Raw genomic sequence first — 10913 nt, forward strand, 5'->3', positions numbered from 1 at the left:
AAAAACTTTCAATAGCCCCGTTCCCGTTTTTTACCGAATTTCTGTGAAAAATTCGGCAAACGGCGTTTAAAACGGCAAAAAAACGGGACGCCGTTTTAAACGCGTTTTAAACGCGAATTAACTAACTAGGGTCAGAACTCACAATCCATCACTCACAATCTAGGAGTCCAATCATATATAAGCAAATCACCCTAGATGAAGAGATTCGGGGATGAAAAACATTTTCCATTGAATATTGTATAGCAAACATTTAAAAATATATATATTATTAAGTATAATAATGATCTTTGTGGCTCATGAATTTTAATTCAAGCTCTTAAGTTTCTAATGGTACAGCTTTAACCAAAAAAAAAAAATCTAATGGTACAGTCTATTTTGTTACAATTTAAATTGTAAGTGGTAAAAATTAAATTATTTTTCTTTTCTGGTAATCAAGATTGTTGAAAATGAAATTATAATTTTACTTTTTTGTCCTTTTTAATATAAGACACATTTTTTTTCCAATGAAAGTAAATCCAATCAATTCACATGGACAATGACATAATAATAAATCATTTTTTAAGTTATTTTATTCTATTTATTTTAAACTCAAATAATATAAGATAAGGGGCAATCACAAGAATGACACAATATGCATTCAAAATTAAAACATTTTTTTTTTTTTTGGTGGTGGATTCTCCAAAAGGGTAAATCTAGAGTATACTTAAGTAAGCTTATGGGCTTTTGACTTAGAGACGTCCATAAACTACCTTAATCTTTAGAGTGAAAATGTGTATCTAATAGAATAGTTGGCTTGAAATCTTTATTCCCTAAATAACAAGAAGCCCATAATCCCCCCCTCCCCAACCAAAGAAAAAACCTAAAAAACTTATCCAACTTAACCCATGAACTTCAAATTTCTTTTAGAATTATTCTTTTTTCACTTAGACTTTAGATTTTGTTTGGTAGGATGGAAAAGACGAAAAGGTGTGAAAAAATACCGATAAAATTATTTATTTTTTGGAGTTTTTATTTTTAACCTGTCAAAAAGGTGGAACACTTTTCCAATTTCACTATCCTCAACATATAGGCTCTTATTTGCACGTAAAAATCATGCAAAAAGGGAGGGGGGGGGGTTGGGAAATGGAGCCTTGAGCAATTCTTTACCTTGAATAATTTAAAAAAAATAAAAAATTGCTAAACTTCTAAAGTTTCCTTCTTTCTAAAAGTTTTTTTTACTTTATCCTGATTGTGGATCCTTCTTGACCTGTTCACATGACATCATAAGTGGAAAATTTAAGAATGTAATGGGTTGTATTAAACTGTAAAGAAGTTTTGGAAGGTGTGGAATTCCTAACTATGGCAATGACTGACTCAATTGTTTTATAAAGGAAGAAAGTTAGATGTTGTGGAAAGGACATAGGTTTAGCCTTATGGATAGGAATACAACTCTTGTAACTCTCTATTTGTGCCACATAGAAGGTGAATCAAATAAATCCAACAAATTTAATTGGAAGATAAATTATATTTTAGCTTGTTGGTTAGTTTGGGATACTAAATAATAGTATAGTTTTATTTTTTGGTAAATAATAAACAAAATAATGACTCACTTTGTATTGCACACGTTCCTTTATATTTTTTAAGAAAAATTTCTCCTCAACGTTAGAGTGTAATTTTGTCTCTTGTTTTGAATTTGTGGGGCCTATTATAAATGATATTTTTCTCAAGACAATCATTGATGTGACGTGCGGTTTCTTTTCCACTCTGGTGTCATAGAACCTCCTATATTCTTAGGGTTTTCTTTCCATCACAATGCTTAGTGAATTAGTATAGTGTTTCACTATTCGTCACATGACAGTACATGAGTTAATCCATGTAATAGAGGACAAAACAAATATCTGATTGGTACAATTTCAGCTTAAAATGAATAGAAAAAATAGCTAAAATTACAAAAGATGTCATTAATTTGTATTTCATATTCATCTCCGTTTGATGATATTTTTTATAATTTTATTAAAACTTTGAATCAGAGTTTGAACAATTTCCCTTGTTTATTTAGTTTTTTCTTTTTTTTATTTAAAATTCAAGTAGATCCCACACGTTCACTTCACTTTATTTCCTTCTGAAAACCAGGTAGATTCAAAGTCCATCAAACTGTAACCAGTCATATACTTGATAAGATTCAGCTAATGTGAATAGAACCCTTCTATCAACAGAAAATATGAACAAAGCCCATATCATGAATTTAATTTGACAATGAAAAATGATAAGATTATTTAAAGAGATTGAAAGGAGCACGTAAGAACAAGTAGAATCTGGAGTGGAGGGACCATATTTAGTTTTCTTCCATCTTTTATAAATCTTCTCTTCCTGGCAAATAAGTTAACATAGATGCGACCTTCCATTATTGATAAATTCTGTTCAGTTGAGTCGCATTTGATGGCCACCATCAATTAAGGACACTTGGGCTCTGATATGATGTTTGAAGGTCTAATTCAAAACCTTAAAACGTTAAATGAAGATAACAGTATACAAAAGCACTGAGGACTTAAAACAAACTGATAGATACTGTATAACTCTTAACATCTCAAAAAAAAAAAAAATGGCACACAAGTTGGGAGAATGAAATTTTTTTACTACATGGGATGCATAAACTTTCTTGCTATTCGAATTCACAGCCAAAGAAATGGTATCTCAAAGGGAATTTTGAAAAACGCAAAAAACCTATGAGGATATTTACGAACCCTAAGGAGAAGTGAATTATTTCATTTCTTTGGCTGCAAGCCCGGGTAACAGTAAATTTTTTTTCCTGAGAACAGATGATGTAGAAAAAACTGCACGGTGAGTAGATAGTTTAAGGAAAGGTAGTTGCATTGAAGGTGCTACTATTGGATAGTTAGAGGGTGCATGTCGCCACAACGAACACTAGGATAGCCTAGTGGTGGTAGCTTCGACTTGTGGAGTCAGCACCCAGGGGAGGAGGTCGTGGGATCGAATCATGTCGTACGCATTGTGCGAGTGTGTGTGTGTGTGTGTGTTTTCTTATTTATTCTGTACCTACTTGTGGGTTGCCCAGATGATTAGAACGAACTAGGGATTGTGTGGATTAGGCGTACGGTCTCATGTTCTATTCCCCATCTATGCATCTCCAATTTAAGTGGAGATCATGGCGGTGGGTTATTGTGCTAGTTTTCCCGATGATTAGTCAAGGTGCGTATAAACTGACCCGAATACCTTGGTTAACAAAAAAAAAAAAAGGTCATAGAGGTTCGAGTAAAAAGCAGCCTCTTCTCAAAATAAGGTTAAAGTTGCATACATTATAATCCTCCCCTGACCCTACAATGGTGAAAACATTATACACTAGATACGCCCTTTATATGTTATCCTTGTCTTGCATGGCTATTGCTTTTATCGTTATTTCAATTATAAGTTGACGGGTTCATGTTACAGATAATATCGGCTCACTTGGAGCTTTCAGAAGCTAGACCCACAATCACTTTCAATGTTTCAATTGCCCTTTGTTGTGAACCTCTGGAGAAATAATAATATGAAGTCTAATCAAGCTTAGTGTTCTACATAAAATTTTGATATAGAGAAGACAAACAGCTGCCACACAATAGCCATCTCCTCATCAACCTCTCAAATGATATAAACGTCTAATAATGGAGAACTGTATCTGTGTATCTACTGTGTCTGAATGGTTCCTGGACCATTACTATCTCTTTCCTACCTTTCCCTCTGCTTTTTTAGATTGATTAAGAGATACAGCTGTCATGCTTCTTTAATTTGAGCTAAGACAGATTTATAAAAGTAAATAAATTAAGTTGGAAAACTTAAATATTCAAAAGTTTCCAAAACATCTCTCTTCTATTCATGGCGTCAAATCATTTTGTTATATGTTTACGCAATGTAAGGGTTCTATGTGAAAACAAACAATGTACAGACTTATAAAGAATTCGACACTCTCTTCTTAACAAACTAATTATTAATGAGCTTTAACCAACTCTCAAAAGAACAGAGGCTAATCCTACATCTCCTTTGATTCTTTTCCTTTCTCTATTCCTAAAAAGAGTTGAATATCTTTAATTTCACTAATGTGATCACTGATGCAACATTTGATCCCTTTTCAAGTTTTGGGATATTCGAGTGGCTGTGATTCTCTGATTGGGAGAATGCTGATGACATTTTGTCTTCAAGAGCTATGGACCTGGTTACAATTGGATATATTAGAGGATAATACACATACATATATTGGAAATCTAATGCTCCACCACAGTCGTAGAAAAACAAAGATGCATCCGTCTCACTTAACAAAAGAAATCTTAATTTGTCTTACTTTTGTGGAATATCTTTAGATGATAAAACTGTTTCAAATTGTTGGCAACAATAAATTAGAAAAGATCTTGGAGCCATCACACACAATCATAGGTCAGACTTGTCGGTTGGTCATCTTCTCTAATGGTACAAAATATTTAATGTTTTTGAAATGCTGGGATCGAGCACTTTTTTTTTTTGGTAATGCAAAATCTTATTGAAAAAATAACCGGTTACAAGCCAAGGCAACAACTTCACTTAGTTGATTCAGCCAATGAGTGGATTGAGGCCATACTGTCCTACACAGGATGGACAGGCCTCTCCTTGCAATGGTGTCGGCAATACTGTTAACAACCCTTGGAACATAAGAAAATAAATACTCTATAGGGTTGGCACACATGAACCTGATATCCTCAATGATAGGCCGGATTTGAAAAGGAATACAGTTGGAATCGTTTGAAAGGGTAGTAATCACCTCTAGGTTGTCTGATTCCACCCAAAGGCGAAAATATCCTAAACCAATTGCTTCCAAAATACCTTCCTTAATTACTTCAGCTTCTCCGCTAATGATTGAGTGCATTGGTGTTGGATTCGATGCAGCCAACAGAGGAGATCCATTGTGATTACGAATGATAAAGCCTAAGGCACCAAAAGACTTATCTTTAACAAATGATGCATCGCCATTGATTTTCACCACATCAAGAGGGGGAGGAATCCAAACTAGATGTTGATCTTGCCTTGGCGGAGTAGTAGTAAGATGATCCACAACCTCTTCATGAGACTTGGCTCGATTGAACTGGTTAAAGAATGCTTCAACTTTGCATATTACATCAGAAGGGGTCCAATTATCTCTTTCGAAGATGAGCTCGTTCATAGCAAGCCAAAGCGTCCAAACCACAAAAGGAACATAGGCTAAAGTTATTCTTGGTCATTAGTTTATTATCTTGTGAACTGAGGTCACACCATTGTTGGATCCAAGAGTGAATGAGAAAGGAGGGGTCATCAGGGATCCGATGGGAAAGAGAGGACCGGAACCAAACGGCCTTAACAAATGGGCGATGAAGAATGATATGGTCAATGGATTCAGATTGTGCTCCACATCTTGGACAAGAAGGATCAATTGGGATTTGTCTTTTGTTGAGGCCTTCAGCTGAAGCAACACCATTAGTAGTCATACGCCATAGGAAATAGCATATCTTAGGTAGTGTGTTGCAACTCCATATGAAATTCCAAACCGTACTTGGAATATTAGCCCTGATTGATTGATGAGATGAAGAGCCCCTACCTTCTTTTTCCTCCTCTTTTTTATTCGAAAGTAAGTGGTATGTGGACTTAACTGAGAATGATCCATTCCAAGATGCACCCCATATTTGAAAATCCTCTCTGATGTGTAAACCCAGTTGAATTTTCCTTATCTCACTTGCATCAGATGGGGAAAACCAGGAGGTCCAAAGGTCATTTTTCCAACATTTGTTAATAGGGTCAATAAGGTCTGAAACCCAAACCAGAGTGCATCCAGGGAGAGGGGGATGTTGGAGCTTGAAATGCTTAAGTGAGTGGACCCATTTGTCTTCCCAAATTCTAACCTTGCTGTCTGTGCCAATACTCCAGATAAGACACTCTTCTAAAACGGATCTACCCAATAGCAAGCTACGCTAAGCCCAAGAAGGGCGATTACCCACTCTAGCAGAGAAAAAGTTAGAGGGGGGGGGGGAAATAAATTGCCTTCAAGTGCTTTGCCCACCAAGATTTTGGATTATTCCATAAATTCCAAGTTGCTTTAGCAAGAAGAGCATGATTTTGGAGCTTTGGATGCTTTAGGCCTAGCCCTCCTTTCGACTTCGAACAACACAACCTATCCCATGATATCCATTGAATTTTGGAGTCATTCTCTCTCTGCCCCAAAAAAAAATTTTGCAGAAGCTTTTCAAATAGCATCATGGTGAGCTTGAGGTAACTTGAAATGCAAGGCGGGATAATTAGAAATTGATGAAACAACTGATTTTAGAAGAATCTTCTTACCAACTGGGGTAAGAAGTTTTTTCTTCCAAACTTCAATTTTTGCTGAGGTTTTGTTTTTGATTTCTCTAAACAGAGCAACCTTGTTGATGTATAAATTAAGGAGGAGCCTAAGATATTTATGAGGACCTTCACCATATTTAATATGTAATATACGAGAAAACCATCTTTTGAAATGCGGAGCTTTAACATGAGGACCTTCACCATGTTTAATATTTAATGCTTTCAAATGTGTGAGGCATTGTGGTATTTTTGCAAGGAATAAAATGCAATTTTGAAAATTTCATCCAAAAAAAGAAATGTAATTTTGAAAATTGATTTATCATTATAAAAATAGAATCATATATTTTTTGTGTAATTAAAATAAGTCTGACAATCGATGCGATTATATTCTCTATAGATGTGCCTATATAAGTAATGGTAGATAAAAGTCTATGACTTTTAACTTTCTTTAGCCCTTTCTTTACTTGATCATTAAATAATAGTTCTGCTTCCATAATCAAATTACACATCAAGCTTTATGTTAATCCCCCAGGTCAACCATGCTAATTAAAACTTGTATGCTCTTAGGAGTTCCTGGTACCGATATCGAATATGGATATCAAAACCATATCGAAGGAGATTCGGTATTGTTTTGGTATGATAAAATGGTTTTTTCTTTGTATAGTACGCTGTTAGTATTTAAGATAAAAGTGTTCCGTTTGTATAAAACTGTACTAAAATACCGAAATCATACAGAAAACATATATATGTATATATAAGATAAAAAATAGCAAAATATCGTTTTGAAACTATATTCATGCTGAATAAAAATCATACTAAAATCGTATCAAGCTGAAATTGTACCATACCAAATTTGTTCGATACAACACAATTTTGATATCTACTCTTAATCTGCTGTATTATACTAAAACCATACTAAACACTGAATACCGTACCGGTTGACATCCTTACTTACTGGTTGAAATGATCAAAATTAGAAAATATATAGATTTTTTTTGTGGGGGTGGGGGGGTTATTTTAAATAATTTGATAAGGACGTCGCAATTTAGAAAAGATTTGGATCCAAATTCGGCAAGTTCAACTTGGATTAGGATTAAAAGATTCAAATCATTTGGTTCTATTAATCCATGTCAAGGTAAATTCGGCTGGACTGAGATCAGCCCCACCCCAATGTGTTCAAGCCATGCTGGTTGTATGGGCTAGAAATAACCAAAAACTCAATCCAACTAATCTAAGGCAAATCCGTGGGCTGTACTTCATAGGCCCAATTCTGAATTGCCTTTCTTATATGCAGATACCGTCATGGACATCTGTGTTTGGTATGCATTCTGGGAATAAATTCTAAGTCCAGAAACATACTCTGAAGCAAAACTATGTTTGGTATGCATTTTCAGAATAAATAATGGGTCTAGAACACCTTCTGCAACAATGAAAATAGGGTTGTGTTTGATTTCAGATTTTAAAATGTGTTATAAACGGATGAGTGCCGTAGCTGCGGGAAAGCATCACACTCCGAGGTTCTGGGGGATTAGCCGAAACCCAAATCGATACATGCCGTGATCTCAGGTAGACTATTTTTTCCCATCTCATGTATCAACCTGGAAGTGTTTTCCTTGCTCAATATTGTTGCTAGGATGTAGCAAAATGAAGAAGAACATGGAGATGAAGGTTGTATGAAGAAGAGAAATTTGGGAACTAATAGATTTAAATGCAAAGAAAAAGGGGGAAAAAAAATTTAGGGTTTGATTCATCAAAGCATACCAAAAGGCTAAATCAATATGTTCATAAATCCTATTTTGGAAAATTAAAACACACCCACTCTTATATCTTAATGCCTTTTAATAGAAAGGTAGTAGTAGGGAGATGTTCAGGATTTGGACTGATTAGCATGTCATTTGGTATTATTTCAGTACATAATAATTGTAACTCTGGCTCCAAAATTGGTAGGTTGGTAGTTAATCCCTTGCCCCTATGCCAACTACTTCATTACTCAAAAGATATTCTGTTCTATAAAGAAATTTGTTTTTTATTGATGTGTTGATGCTAATCATTTTTCTGGTGAAGCATATGCATTGGTTTCATGTCTTACATCCTCTCAATACATGCATATATGATCTTTGTGCAGTCCAAAGGGACATATCATTCTTGACTTGCTGCAGATATCTTTCTCTTTATTCTTTTCTGGTTTGTCTGATTAGAAATTATTGGGCATTGGATTTTCTTGGACTCAAATTGGTATGTTAATGTCTACTAATCTCCGTTCACATGAACTGAATAAATTTATGTCTCTTCTATTATGTGCAGGAGACTCCATCCCGCCATTTATTTGGTAGCTTTTGCATATAGTAATCTGGACCTAGAGGATGCTTGAAAAAGAAAAAAAAAACAGTTAGGGATATTGTTGAACCAAAACTGCTTAGCATTCTCCGTTGGTGCAAGAAACCTTTCTAATGAGGATATCACATGAAAGTTGTGCTCTCTGGAAATGTTTGTCAGCTGAGGGCAAAGAGTAGGTCAGTAAGTTCACTGTTAATATTCTTAATGATGAAGGTCCAAACAGAAGGAATGGCCCCATTGGAGATTCCTGAAGATTCTATTACATGAACACCTCCTTCCAGAATCATAGTACTAAGCCAAACCTTGATAGATGGGGAAGTTTCTTTGTCAAGTAGTCGCATCTCTTGGATTCTATGTCATAAATTCCAAGTAGCTGCTGGAATCCACTCCAATTCATTCCCTAAGTCATTTCCCAACTGCTCTAAAGGTATGCAAAGGAGGTGAGGACTGTTGGAGCCCCAGTTTAGTGTACTGAGAAATTTAAGCAGACTTTAGCTGTCCTTCACCTGCTGTTATGGTCAAATGGTGAATAAGGGTGTCCATCCTGACCTGAATAACACAAATGATACAGGCTGATAGAATTCAAGACCACACTGACTGATAAGAAATTAGTTTGGTGTCGGTTTCAAGTTTAATTTTTTTTTTTTTCCAGCTAATCAATCGGTCTAGGTTGGACCGATTGGACTGAAAGGCACCCAACTGAGGCCAATAACCAACCAATTAACTCTTTAAGGAGGGAGCCTTCATCCACACCCAATGCTTCTCTCTTGTTTATAGTCTTTCTAGCCCTTTCTCCTTTGCTTTTCTAATGTGAGACTAAAAATGGAACCCATTCTTTGCTCTTTGGAGTAAAAGTGTGTATTCTATTGTAGAGTTTTTTGCCCACATTGGATAGCTACAGAGTAACAGAGGGGAAAGATGGAGAAGAGCTAATAAACATGACTAGACCCTTAACATTATAAGAATGCATGATGAGGCACATGCTCCATGGCCTAAATATGGGCTATTGGTCCCAAAACCAGCCTAGATCAATGGAGCCTAAGAAATGACCGATGAGCCTGAGAAACCAGCCTAGATCAATTAGGGCCTGAAAACCGACTGGCAGTTAAGTTATTTGGCTTCAAGGATCAATTATATAGTCCCTCGATTTTGTTCTTGGATCAGATAGGTGAAGGGCCTAATCGTGCTGACCGATTGACACCCTTAACAATGAATCAATGAGGAAAATGATATCTTTCACTTCTATTTGGACTTCCAAACTTCCCGTTTCTATTTTTTTACTTTGTTGCTTAATGTTTTCCTACAGTATGACTTGAATATTTAATTGTCTCATTTAATTGTTGCATGTATGGAAGCATTATGAAATTCCCAGGTTTTATTCATCAACTGTTACGTCTTTTCCATTTTTTTCCCCTTATGCTCCATTTGTTTCAACAGATATTTTACAACAATTGTCTTAAGAGAAAAAGAAAATCACATAGGAATTGGAAGAAAAAAATTATTTAACTGAAATGCAATGGAAAATTTAGAAAAATGAATTGCAAATTATTTTTCTGGATGCCTTCCAAAAAAATGATGCGGCAACCTATCCGAGGGAAAGAAGTAGTGGATGTGATGTATGTTGGCAATCATAAAATTGCCACCGATGGAGGGTCCCTATCATATGGTTGGAATTCTTTTCTCTAACCAGCTATTCCCAAATAGATTCCTTGTCCCGTACAAATTGGGGGGAGGGACCAATAGCAAATAAATATGAAACAATTTCTTACCTACTAATTAATTTTCTGGAAATATTTACCAGTTGAAACAACGAGCCTTAGTTGCTATATTGTTTCTTCAGTATAAAAGTTATGCTTATGATTCTCAATCGATGCTTGGTTGCCGGGCAACAAGGATACTGAAATTTGGAAGCTTCAGTTTTACTGAATCTAATGCAATGATTTCTCTTCTGAAGTGTAACATAAGCGCTGTTAGCTCTCTGACAATGAGGATCAGAAAGGCCAATTTTGGGAATTAGTTTACTAGATCCTCCCATTTGCAATACTGTCCTCCAGCTAATGCACGATAAAACCTATCCCTGCAGTAAACTGGTCTCCCATCAGCAGCTTCTGCAGCTGCTGCGGCTAGATCATCATCACCCTTCACATCCACTGGCAATCTTAGCAACTCATCCTTTCTACATTTTTTAAAATATACAGAAAAATAAAATAAACAAGTGATGAAATGGTTGTTTCAAACCTGGAAATAGAGAAAAATGGGTG

The 10913-nt window shown here is 35.5% G+C and overlaps 1 long non-coding RNA gene across 1 annotated transcript; it reads left to right on the plus strand.

Moving 5' to 3' along the window:
* Positions 1-7625: 7625 nt before the first annotated feature.
* LOC122073424 lies at positions 7626-10038 on the plus strand. The gene is made up of 2 exons (XR_006138786.1): positions 7626-7881; positions 8620-10038. It is a non-coding gene; the product is annotated as an uncharacterized LOC122073424 (long non-coding RNA).
* Positions 10039-10913: the final 875 nt, after the last annotated feature.

Source organism: Macadamia integrifolia, chromosome 3 (genome assembly GCF_013358625.1).
Source record: "Macadamia integrifolia cultivar HAES 741 chromosome 3, SCU_Mint_v3, whole genome shotgun sequence".
Classification (NCBI taxonomy): Eukaryota; Viridiplantae; Streptophyta; class Magnoliopsida; order Proteales; family Proteaceae; genus Macadamia; species Macadamia integrifolia.